Source organism: Pteropus vampyrus, unplaced genomic scaffold, assembly GCF_000151845.1.
Source record: "Pteropus vampyrus isolate Shadow unplaced genomic scaffold, Pvam_2.0 Scaffold151, whole genome shotgun sequence".
Lineage (NCBI taxonomy): Eukaryota > Metazoa > Chordata > Mammalia > Chiroptera > Pteropodidae > Pteropus > Pteropus vampyrus.
Window position 1 is genome coordinate 515496 of NW_011888932.1, and position 13983 is coordinate 529478.

The 13983-nt window shown below is 37.6% G+C and overlaps 1 pseudogene; it reads right to left on the minus strand.

Annotated features, from left to right (window-relative positions):
* Positions 1 to 12688: 12688 nt before the first annotated feature.
* On the minus strand, positions 12689 to 12807 carry LOC111745305 (annotated as a pseudogene).
* Positions 12808 to 13983: the final 1176 nt, after the last annotated feature.

Here is a 13983-nt window from a genome sequence, read left to right on the forward strand (position 1 = left end):
TCTCATGTGTTGAAGTTTCCTAGCATGATTTGGAAGGTCCTTGATGATCTTCCCCCTCCAAGCTCATCCCTTTCCCTTTGTCCTTGGTGCTCCATGCTCTGGCCACATGGAACTCTTCCAATATGCCAGGCTTCTGATAGCTTAAAGGAGCAGGGTATGTGGCCTAGCAAATGCTCACCCCTTTCTCCATGCCTGGCTCATATCTTGGTTAAGATAAGAGAAAGTAGACATTCAAGTAAAGATTAAGAAATATAGGCTATTTTAGCATAATAAAGCAAAAGAGGTATGCTAAGAGGAGCTCAGCTCCATGAAGTAAATAATATTTTATAGATAAAGGGTTCCAAGTAAAAATCAGTTTAAGAATAATAAGTTAAATAATAGGCCATTTATTGAGAGCTTGCTATGTGCCGGACACAGTTCTAGGTGTTTTACACATATTAACTTAATTCTCACAACAACCCCGTGAAGTATGAACCATTTATTAGACCCATTTTATAGATGATAAAACTAAAGCATCAAATGTTTAAGGAACTTGCGTGAATTCACACAGCTGGTAAGTGATAGAGCTGGATTTTGAAGCCTTGCATCTGAGTCCAGTCAAACTTTCTGCACAGCAGGAAATAAGCTGTATCTTCTCTGGCCAAATGGTAGACACTAGTCACATATGGTCATTTAATACTTGAAATGTGGCTCGTGGGACTATGGAACTGAAATTTTAATTTTATCTAATTTAATTATTTAAGTTTAAATATCCGTATGTAGTTGGTGGCAACTGTATTGGACTGTACAGGTCTAGACCCTGTGCTTCTACCTACTATATCACCAAAGGGAAGTTGAATAGCTTTCTTCCCTGCGGGACTTCTAAGAGTCTTTATGCATTAATAAGTATTGTGAAGCTCAAAGAAGAAATAGAACACACCCAAGGGAATATGATCACAGAAAAGTTTTTCCACAGGATATCTTGAGAGACAAGAGTTCCACCGAATACAGTCACCGAGGGGATGTGTCAGTCAGTGTCTGTTCTCTAGAGATGACAGATGACCTCTGCCCTCTCAGGGGAGTGTTCGGGGGTACCGATATCTGTAGCCAGAGCAGATGCCTGCCCATGCTGTGCCACAGAGGTTGCCGAGTCCCCAGATGCTTTCCTGAAACTTCTCCCGTGGGAATCAGTCTTCTGGTGTAAATACAAAAGCATTTCCTTCCAAAAGCACAGAAGTGGTAAGAGATAAACCTTATCCCATGAACACATCATTATTTTAACACAGAATGGATGAATTAATTTAAATTAATTAAGATGTATACTTTACAAATTACAAAGTACTTTAACTTATATCCACTCAAAGTGTGGTCCCCACCAGCAGGAGCAGTCTGACCTGGAAACTATTCAAAAGTGTGAGTTCATCAGCCTATTCCAGACCTACTGAATCAAACGCTGGGGGTGGGGCCCAGCACCTGTGTTTTAACATTCCTCCAGGTGACTCTGATGCACGTTCAAATCTGAGATCATTTACATGTATTTGTCTAATATAATTTTTAGAACTAAAGAAAGAGAAGCCCAGAGAATTTAAATAACATGTTCAAATTTACACAGCTGGAAAATTACCGAGCTAGAACAAGAACCCAGCTCCCAATCAGCAGATTGGAATCTGCCCGGAGGTCTTCCAGATATCCTAGGGAAAGTTCCAGCTGCTGGATGGCCTTCTTCTCTGCCCTTGCCCAGGATTCAGAGTCAGGTGGTGACCATAGTGCGGAAGATGAAGCGATGTGCCCCATTGTAGACTTTTCTTTCCTACTCCCACCTCCCTGCCTCTCCTCCAGTCCCTATCTGGTTCAACAAGTACACAGTCAGCAGCGTTTTCCATATTCCCTTTCATCCCCATCCTCTCATTCTCTCTCAATAAGGCTTTATACATCCCTGATTTCTCATGTTGGAAAGCAGACATTTAATAGGCATAAGGGGAAGGAAATGGCATTCCATGATTAGGACAAGCTAAATTAAACAAAGCAGATTTCTTACTGCAGGTCTTTTCAGAGCCCTTATTTTGTAAATATGCTCCAAAAAGAAGGTAGAGCATATAGCATTCACTAACCCACATGACCACAGAACTTTTTCATTCAGAGGAAATTTCAGAATACTAGGGTTCTGCAGAGGATGGGTCCTTTTCCCACAGGAAAAAAGAGCATGAGACCTAAATGGATATGACATGAGACAGATAGATTTTGAGGGTCATGGTAAAGGATAGAGAAAATTCTAAAACACAGAGTTATTCAACCAATCTTTGCCACCTCCAGACCATCCTCAAGTCTAACCCTATCAGAGATCTTCCTAAAGTGCTAAGTTTACTCAGCAGAGAAAATGCTAAGGAAATATTAGTACTTGAGGTTAAGGCCCAACAGTAAGTGATCCACAGCAGTGCTGGAGCTAGGCACTGGGGCAGGTGTTAACCCTTCAGTTGCTGGATCATGGGAAGGTAGGATAAGGAGTCCCAAGTGAGAGTACAGGATAACTGAATCAGGGACGTATGTGTGGGGAGGTATTCTGAAAGCTCAGGGCAAGAGCGTTCTGCCAACTATGGAATTATTTCAGTGTTTGACGACCAATATAGCTATTCTGGTACATGCTGGCTAAACACTAGTCCTGAATTTAGGAGCAGGTTTCAGGAAATCTATGTCTCTTCTAGGTTGCATCACACAAATAAGACAGAATATATAACCTGTGGGAACATGATAAAATACAAAACATTGTTTTCCACATGAAATCAACTATATACATTATTAAACACAGGTTATATCTTTATTGTTCTGTAATAATGCCATTCTCAAATTTTGGTTGAAGATAAGCTGTCTTTCATTTTAGGTATCTGTTTCTTCTACTTGGTGGACTCAAAACGACATCTTTCTGTAAGAGTGGTCACACTGCCCAGGCAGAGGCTCCTGGCTAGCTTGGTTGCCCATAATAGGACAAAGAACACTTAAATTAGACTTTAAAAACCTTGGTGCTGGTTCTGACTCTGCCACCTACTAGCTGTATGGCCTTGAGAAAGTCGTATACCTTCTCTAAGCCTCCTTTTCCTCATTTGGAAAATGGAAATAATTATAAAATAATCTTCATGAAAGCAGCTGTTATAATGCATGGTACAGAACATGCTTTCAATAAATGCTGCAAGAACTAGAAGATCATTACTGAGACTTGCAAAACTGAAAAAATCCAACTAACTAACTAACTAAAAAACCACATGCACACATACAGATCAGCTTATTCTGGGCCACGGGCCTCTTTAGAGAAGTAAACTGCTAGTTTGGATTTTTATGTGGCAAAGAATCTGAGATAACTGTCTCCTTAACTCTGCACTCTTGCCTTCAGTTAAGGAAAAGCAAGTGTACAGGAGAAGAGGTACCAATTTAAGTATCAATGCCTGGGCTGGAAGAAAGCATGCATAATACTCATCCCTAGTAACTGCCAGAATGGAATGGTGCAGGAGGTTACTAAAGGCATGGAGACAAGGAGACTAATTGTGTGCTCTTGCCTTCTTTGGGCTGTGTTACATGGTCTTTAGCCTATGACTCATCGATCACCAAAATTAGCTGCATCAGCACCACTGTCACTTTCCCATTCTCACCTGATAATATTTCACACCTGATCAAAGACCCTGAAGAGACCTCAGCTCAATGGTCCCTCTACACTAGATAGGTGGCAGTCTGGGTCTACGACACCTTCAAGTTCTGCTTTCTGGTAGTCTAGGTCCACTTCTGGCTCTCCTTAGATTCATGAACTATCTGATCAGGAAGGACCCTCATGTGTTCAATCCCTTCATTCCACAGGTAAAAAACCCCAGAGAGAGAATGTTCCTTATTTAATGTCACACAGTATATTAGTAGCATGTATCAGCATTTGCTAAGTAACCAACCACCCCAAAACTTAGTGACAATGACCACATATTTAGCTCATCGTTCTGTGGATCGGGATTTGGGGTTGGGCTCACTCATGCATGTGTAGTTAGATGCAGAGTCAGCTAGGGGTTGGCTGGCCTAGAATGGCCTTAGTTAAGATGGCTCCTTCCTGCTTCACATAGTCTGTCATCCTCCAGCAGACTAGTCCAAGCCTATGCACATGACAGCTGGGCAGAAATCCAAGAGAGAGTGCAAGTACTCAAGACCTCTTAGGTCTAGGTTTAGAACTAGTATATCACTTCTGCTGTATCCTATTATTGGTCAAAGCAAGTGACAAAGCCAGCACAGACTCAAGGGATGGGGGAATAGTCTCCATCTCTTGAAGGAAGGAGCTTTAAAGTCACATTTCAAAAGAGCAGAATACAAGGATGCAAATAATGGGCCTTTTTTGTAAACTATCATACCCTAAGTCTATCCAGGAATTTTCCCCAAGTCTCTTGATTTTGAAGTAAAATAGATATCTGTTGTTTTGTCCACCTAGCATCTGTTTCCTCTTCTTCTGTTAATCATACTACAATTTTACTCCGAATCCAGTCTTAGGAGAATATTTAAGCAAAGGTACCACCCATCCTGGCCAACAGGTGGGCATGCAACCTAATAAACCCATCCAGGTGCTCTATGCCTGGAATTTGAACATGAAGTGAAAGAACCCAGCAAAGTGACATTATGGCTCCAGAAACACTCTCCATTTGTTCCTGCTATCTTGCGTCCCCAAGTGCAGCCGAGCCACTTCCTTCTCAAGCCTGGCTGTTTAGTTTTATTTCAATTCTGTGCATTGGCTCCTATAGTGGATGCTTTGGTGCACTGCCCAGATACCCACTTGGGACTGAGGCACTCCTTCTCTCAGCTGTTGACAGTGTTGCCTACTGATGGCCACAGATAACTTCGAAAGAGTTGCCCTTTGCTCATGAGTACTCTCTCAACCAAGGTTACACATGCTTCCTGGTGTGTTCTCCCTTGAACTGGGACAATTCTGAAAGGTCATCCCTCTGGGATCAAGTTCAACATCTCCCTCACTCCCTCATGAGTTTTTTTTTGCCAAGAGTCTTTTCCAGTGAAGGTCCTGCAGAGACCGTTTTCTAGGGCCTCAACTTAAGATACCCTTTATCCTTTCAATAAATTCCATTTTTGCCTAGATGAGTCAGTCAGTTTCTGTTGCCTAAAATCAAAAGCCATTATGAGATATTTGATTTCAGGATTCTTTTCACTGTGCGGTTTTCTAATTCTTTTCTATTATTTACTGAGTGCATACTATTTGACCCCTCAAAATAACTCTGCCATGGGAAGATCATTATCCCATTTTTTACCGTGGATAACTCTAACTCAAGGACCTTAAATGAATTGTCCAAGGGGAATAGCTGATAAGCAGAGTAGTTACGAAAATTGACTTCGGAGCCAAGTTGCCTGGGTATGGTTGCCACCTCTACCACTTACTGCGTATATCACCTTGGGCATATTATATAATCTCTCTATGTCTCAGTTTCCTCCTCCATAAAATGAGGATACTTATACCTTATAGGGTTGCTGTGAGAATTAAATGAGTTAATCTTAGAACAGTGCCTGACAAACAGTAAGCGCTACATAAGCATTTGCTATCATTACTGTTTTCGTTGATATTAGTATTCGTTTTTGAAAAAAATAAAAGAGGCCATTATTTTACCAGCAAAATGTGTTTATTGGGGAATAGCAGAGGAATTGCAATTCAGAACAAGCAAATTATGGCGAACCATAGGCAAGTCCAAAGAATGGAGAGAGTCTTGCTTTTAAAAGGGAAAAAGAGGAAGTTGGGGTGTCCGTTTGGAAGAGTACAGGGTGGTAATGGCTTTCTCAGTAGCCAGGCTCTAAGCAGGAGCCTAAACCTGAAGTCAACCAGCTAAAGACATTCAAGTGAAGACTGAGGTGTTTAGCTGGGCAAAAAAGAAATTCTTCCTTCCTTCTGTTTGGGGTCTGGGTGGCAGAGCATGAGAGTGTCCCCTTCAGGGCTTCCTAATTCTATTTTTAATGAAGTTTCCTTTATTTTAACAGTATTATCAGTAGTAATGGTACAAATATTGATATTTCTAATTCCTAAGCCTGTATGTGCTCTGCCTACTAACATTCCCACATGAGCATCCACTTTCTGCCATCCCCCCCAGTCCATCTTGCTCTCCAAATACCAGAGCTTGAAGCAGAAAGCCGTGAATCGTTAATGAAAGGGAACAGCCGCGGCAGCTCTGCTGACAAGGCCCCTCTTTGCTGGCCTTCACATTTTTCTTTGTTGCAGGTTTGATATACTGTCTCCTCCCCACTCACTGGTTTTGCTGTAAGTAATTGTCTTCTTGGAGCAACCTGAAAGGCACTCCTGTTTAGGGCGTCCTGGCCTGACGGAGATGTAATTTATTAAAGTATATTTATGCACAATAGACTCCCAGAGTAAATGGGCCCAGTGCGCAACCAAGGAGCTGATTTAATTATTAAGATAGTCCTCGGGCCATTCTTAATCTAGGTCTGCCTCTGTTATCTGTGCATCTTATGATAGGACACATGTAAATATCAGAATCAGAAAATTACAAATTTTCAAGGATGGAGCCCAAACAACAATAACCTGGTTACTGGGCACCAAAGCCAGTTTCCCCTTAGAAACCTTAATCTTGGAACAAGAAGTCTGGGCAGTGGGACATACTCATGTTATGGGACACATGCTGTTCTAAAATTAAAAAAATGTAGGTTGGGCTGAAACTCTGGGACCTTATAATTACAAGAGATGAAAAGCTCTTAGTGAAAACAGAAGTGTTCTCGGGGCTTAACCAACTTCCTTTTGGAAATCACAGTGCCAGGGTGAATGTAAGCAACAACATTGACTGAGCATCCCTGAGGGTACAAAGACAGGGAGGCTGGAGTCCTTGTTGTCCTTCCAGGAAATGAGATGGGAAGAGACACAAGAAAAGCATCTTTCTGGGAGAGTTAGAGAGCTATGAAGGCAGTGTAGGGAACAGTATCTAAAGCCAGCTGGAGGGCAAAAGAGAGCTTCCCTGAGCTGAAGATTCTCAGGATGAGGATGAGGAGATAGCAGATGCAAAAGGAGAAGAGCCATCCAGAGAGAGGAGAAAGCTCTCTCACTGGCACCAATATATGAACAGTTTTGGGAACTGCGAGCATCTCTTCAATTCATTTCCCTCCAACTTTACCCTCACTCTTCTACCAGTGAGTGAGGTCAGACTCTCACCATTTCTCACCTAGAATCCTACAGTGGCTTTCTTACTGGTACTGCTCTCTCCTGCCCTTCCCATAACCTCAGCCACTAGTGCCACCACCCTCCCAAATCCATTCTCTCCTGTGTAATCTCATTCTCACTCCCCTTCTCAAAACACTTTAAAGGGGCCTCCTCATCAGGATAAAATTTAATCAATTTAGCATGATAGCCAGAATCCTGGTCTCCCTGGGGAGCCTCACATCCCACCCCTCCCCTACCTTGCGCTCTAATGACACAAAACTAAAATTTGAGTGCCATCTGAATACTAGGCTCTGTGCTGAATGCTTCTGTTTTATATATATGTTATGCCATTTGATCCTCACGGCATCCAGGTGGGATGGAGCTACATATCTTCATTTTATAGATGGGTCTAAAAGTTAAGCCAATTTGACCCCAACACCCAGGCTATTCCTAGGGCTATAGTCTGAATTAAATTTGCTTATGTTCAGACTAATGATTAAGAAACTAATGATTAGGAAACCCTAAAGAAATAAAACTATATGTTAGTTATATAAAATGAAAGATAAATATTCACAATCATTAAATTAATAATCAATTTCCTGAAATTACTTTAAAGACATGGAATTGACACCTGGAACTATGCTCAGAATTTTGTCCACCTGTCTGACCTAATTTCCTAATAGTCCCCTCCTGCTTACTGTACTTTAGAAACACTGGCCTCTGTTCTTCTCTGAATGAGCCAACCATGCTTCAATGGTGAGATTTTTGTATTAGCTATTCCCTTGTCTGGAAGTGCTTGTCATCAAGTTTTTTCATGACTCATTTTCTCAGTTCATTGAGATTTTGCTCAGACGTCATCTCCTCAAAGAGAACTTTGCTGACCGCATCCTCTAAGATATCACCATCATACTCAGTTTCTCTTTCCTGTTACCCTTATTCATAGCCTTACCACTACCTGACATAAGATTAGAGATTTCTTTATTTATTTGTTATTTGTTGTCCTTACTGAACAGGGTTCAACAATGGTAGGACCTGTATCTCCAGAACAACAACAACAAAAAAAAACAGTACCTGACAATTAATAGACACAGAATTAATATTAATTGAATGAAAGTAAAAGTGGCTCCCAATATTTCAAGCCTTGACTATGACCTGACTGAGAGTATTAGAGTAACTAAACATATGGGGTCATGCAGAAGGTGCCTTGGATTATTGGTGGACAATGGAAGAGTAGAAGAGCATGGAGGCAAAGTTAATAGTGTTCGCCCGAGAGTGCTTAAGGAAGAGGAAGTCCCATTAGGGTCATTCCGAGTGCTTCGATGGGAGTCTCGTCAGTTATTGAGATGAATACCTTTTTATTTCAAATGCCTGGCACAGAATAGATACTCGACAAATACTTAAAATGTGAACAAATCCTAGATAATTATAGTTGCCTCAGCTTGCCTCTAGCTGGTTCTACTCAAGTTCTGAGAGCTAAGGTGGGTCAGTGAGTTTACATTGTTTCCCAGTTAGGTATTATTTTAATCCTGTGCTTAGAGTGGCAGCATGACCACTCTGATTTCTTGTTCCTTTATTGGACAGAAATTTCCTTGTAACTTTTCACAGGTGACTCAGACCCAGACCATAACGTCTGGGAAGCTGAGGACTGAATGACTATCCAAAGACCTTCCCTGTAGGAGTGGTTACTGTTTTGGCAAGCTTGTTGGAGATTCTCACTATAGGAGGATTTTTCACTTTACTTCTCAAAGTGGCTTAGAATAGCTGAATGATCAGGGGGCACAATCTATAGTAGTGTTTTTCAATCTGTGTGTTTACAATGGTTCATGGTGGACTTCAAGCCACTTCACTGGAGTGGTTTATGAAATCAGTGCAATAAGTCACATGCAGCTTTCAAAAATAAAATATAGTAGAATAGAAACTATATTGGCAACCTAGAGTATAAATATATTTCAAGAAACAAAGGCAAAATAAAGACACTTTTTGACAGCAGATGCATATGAAAGAAAATGCTAATAATGTTCTTCAGACAGAAGGAAAATGATCCCACACAGAAGCATGGAGATGCAGGAAGGGAAGAAGAGCAGCAGGAATGATACATTTTAGAAAAACTTAAATTAATGTTGACTGGATAAATAATAATACTTTCCTGTGAGGTATAAAACACATAGAGAATTAAAATTCATAATGACAAAGCACAGAGATTGTGAGGGTATTAAATGAAGTCAAGATGTTCTAAGATTCCTGCATTTTTTGTATTAGATTATGTTATAGTTTATGTAATGATATATATTCTATCATATAAATAGTTATATTAAATTTTAAAAGTCAAGTATGCATATTAAAGGAATAATAAAAGAATGTATAAAAACAAGATAATAGAGGAGAAAATGAAACAATAACAAAATCTTAACCCAGAAGAAGAAAAGAAGAGAAAAAAAAAAGCAATATAGAAAAGGTAGAATAAATAAAAACAAATAGCACAATAGTAGATTTCAACCCAAATAAATTAGTAATTACACTACATTTCAATGAACTAAAATTTCTAATTAAAATACAAAGACTAGGTTACTCAAAGAAAATTCCAATGAAAAGACATAGACTAGGTAAAAGAAAGTATGCTGCTTATAAGAAACACAATGTAAATATAAGCATATAGAAGGTTTGAAAATGAAAGTGTGGAAAAGGAAATGCAATGCAAATCTAATAAAAATAAGGAGGGCGTAGATAATAGAAAATAAATACTAAGGCAAGAGGTATACTGGAGATGAATAGTGACATTTCATAATAATAAAAGGGTCATTTTGCCAGGAAGACTAAAATTCAGTTTTTTTGTTCCTAATAACATACTTTCAAAATATACAAAGCAAAACTTGATCAAAAAAGGATAAAAACAAATTCATAATCATAGTGGGAGATTTTTTTATAGAAAAGATTTTTTGGAATATAATATCATATTCCAAAAATATAAACTATTTTATATTTTTAAAAATATAGTATCACATATCATGAAATTCACACTTTAAACTGTACAGTTCAGTGGTTTTTAGTATCTTCACAGAATTGTGCCACCATCACCACTGTCTAATTTTAGAACATTTTTATCCCCTCCAAAAGAAACACACATTAGCATACACTTTCCTTTCCTCTCTCTGCCAACCTCCTGGCAACCATTAAAATGTACCTTCTGTCTCTATAGATTTGACAATTCTGGCTATATCTTCATATAAAAACAATCATAGAACATGTGGTCTTTTGTGTCTACCTTCTTTCAAGAACATATGTTTTCAATGTTCATCCGGGGTACTGCATGTGTCAGTACTTCATTTCTTTTTATGGTCAAATAATATTCCATTTTAAGGATATACCACATTTTATTCATTCATCAGTTGATAAACATTTAAGATGTTTCCAATTTTGGGTTTTATGAATAATATTCCTAGGACTATTTCTATATAAATTTCTGTGTGGACATATGCTTTCAATCCATTCTTGGATATATACCTAAGAGTAGAATTTCTGGACCATTTTCTAAACAACTTTATTGAGATATAATTCACATATCATACAATTCATCCACAGTTTTTGTTGCTCTTGATTATTCTTTTTTTTAATTGTGAAAAAAATAATTCAGCAATTTTTGTTGCTCTTGATTATTCTTTTTTTTAATTGTGAAAAAAAATTAAAACATAAAACGTGCCATTTAAATCCATTTTTAAGTGTGCAATTTAGTGGCATTTATTACATTTACAATGTTGTTCAACCATCACCACTCTCTATTTCCAAGACTTTTATCGCTCCATACAGAAACTCTAACCATTAAGCAGTAACTCCACATTCCCTCCCTATCCCTGTACTCTCTGGCCCTTGGTAACCTCTGATCTACTTTTAGTTCCTATGAATTTGCCTAGTCTAGATATTTTATATCAGTGGAATCATACAATATTTGTCCTTCTGGGTCTGGCTTATATCACTTACCATTATGTTTTTAAGGTTCATCCACATTGTAACATGTATCAGAACTTCATTTCTTTTAATGGCTGAATTATATTTCATTTTATGTGTATACCACATTTTGTTTATTCATTCATTGGTTGATGGACACTTGAGTTGTTTCTACCTTTTGTATCCACAATAGTGAATAATGCTGCAGTAAATATTGCCATACCACTATCTGTTAGAGTCCTTGCTTTCATTCCTTTGGGCATATACCTATGATGTTCAGCTTTTTAAGGAATCATCACACTGTTTCCCATAGTGAATGTACCATTTTACATTCCTTCTAGCAACATGTGGGGCTCTCAATTTCTCCACCTCCTTGACAATTCTTGCTATTCTCTCTCTCTCCCATTCTCTCTCTCTCTCTCTCACTCACTCTGTGTGTGTGTGCGTGTGTGTGTGCGTGTGTGTGTGCGTGTGTGTGTGCGTGTGTGTGTGTGTGTGTATTTTACAGCCATCTTAATAGGTGTGAAGTAATACTTCATGTTTTTATTTACATTTCCCTAATGACTCATGATGTTCAGCACTTTTTCATGTGCTTGTTGGCTGTTTGCATATTTTTGAAGAAATGTCTATTTAAATATTTTGCCCATTTAAAAAGTGGGTTGTATGTCTTTTTATTATTGGATTGAAAACATTCTTTATATATTCTGGGTATAAGTCCCCTATCAGATATGTAGTTTTCAATTTCACTTTTGTGAGGGTATACTTTGAAGCACATAACTTTTTTAATTTGATGAATCTGTTTAAAAACCATTTAACTTTGATCTAGCTATTTTTTTCCTTATACTTTTATTGTCATAGAAATAAAACCATTGCCTAATCCAAGGCCAGAAAGATTTACTTCTGTTTTTATTTTCTAAGAGTGTTTTAGTTTCAGCTCCTACATTTAGGTCTATAAAGCATTTCGAGTTAATTTTTTAATATAATGAGAGCTCAGAGTCCAACTTCATTCTTTTGCTGTGGATATACAGTTGTCAAAACAACGTTTGTTGAATTTTTTCTATTTGTTGAATATTTGTATTCTTTCCCCCATTGAATTGTCTTGACAACCTTGTTAAAAATTAATAGACCATAAATGTAAGAGTTTATTTCTGGACTTCCAATTCTATTCCATTTATTTGTACACCTATCTTTTTGCCAATACCACACTGTTTTAATTACTATATTTCTATAGTAAGTTTTTAAATCATAAAGTGTGAGTGGTCCTCCAACTTCATTCTTTTTCGGGACTGTTTTTGCTACTTGGGTCCTACCATTTCTATGTGAATTTTAGGATCAGTGTATTGATTTTGGGGTGAGGAGTATCTGAGACGTAGATAGAAATTGTGTGGAACCTGCAGATAATTTGAGAGAGTATTGTCATTTTAACAATATTGTTTCCAATCCATAAACATGAGGTTTCCTTCCATTTATTTATGTATTTGTTAATTTCTTTTTTTTTTTTTTTAATTTTTCTTCTTTTTTTTTAGGTGAGGCAATCCTTAGTTGACCTCACAGATTGCAAGGACCTTGTCAGCTTACAATTTCTTATTTTTTTATTTTTTATGCCTAGAGCACCTGGTCTTCCTAGGTGGTCTCCCATCCAAGTACTAACCAGGCCCCATCCTGCTTAGCTTCCGAGATCAGATGGAATCGGGCTTGTAAAGGGTGGCATGGCTGTAGTTTAATTTCTTTCAATTACATTTTATAGTATTCAGAGTTCAAGTCTTGCACATCTTTAGTTAAATGGATTCCATAGTGGGAGATTTAAACACACATTCTCAGTAAATGATAGAATAAGCAGACCAAAAAATAAAATCAGAAAAGATATAAGAGAAATAATTACATAATTGAGAAATTAATCTGATGGATATATATGGAACATTACAATCAATGATTACAGAATATAAATTCTTTTCAAGTGCACTTTGAACATTTATGGTAAGTTTTTATATACAGTAGTAGTATAAGTCCTCAAACTTTGTTTTTCAAAATTGTTTTAGCTATTTTTGGTCATTTATACTTTTGTATAAATTTTAGAATCAGCTGTCAATTTCCAGAAAAACTTACTAAGATTCTGAATAAGGTTGCATTGCATATCTGGATCACATTGGGAAGAAATGACATTTGTATATATATTTACATCTTTAATTTCTCTAAATAATGGTTTATGGTCTAGTGATGTTGCACTTCTTTCATTATATATATTCATTAACATTATAAATGATATCTTTTAAAAGTATGATTTTCTAATTAGTTGTTGCTGGTATATAAAAAGACTACTGATATTTATATATTGATTGTGTATATTTAGTGAATTTTTTAATTATGTTTATGTTAGATTCTATTGGACTTTCTAGGTACACAATCAGGCTGCCTATGAATAAAGACAGTTTTTTTCCTTTGCTGTCTTTATCCTATGTTCTTGTTTTATTGCACTGACTAGGACCTTCAGTATGATGCTGAAGAAAGTTGTCGATGGCAAGCATTTTATTCCCACCTCCGGAAAGAAGCCTTTAAATATTTTGCCTGTAAGTATATCTCCTTTAGGTTGTCTTTTTTTTTTTTTTTAACTTTTATATGACTAAGGATGTTCTTATTTCTAATCTGTTAAGTGTTTTTGTTCATTGTTACCATAAATGGGTGTAAATGTTTACTGGAATAAACCCAACTTGGTTTTGTTTACATTTCATTTGGCAATTTTTATATCTATGTTCCTGAACAAGACAGAAACTAAATAAGACTGTAAGTGTTGTGTGCTGACTGTGAAAGGACCTGGTATTATAGGAGAACAGATCCTAGGGATGTGTTCTAGTGTCTGAGGGTCAGGGAAGGCTTCACATAGAACGAGAACTCTGTTA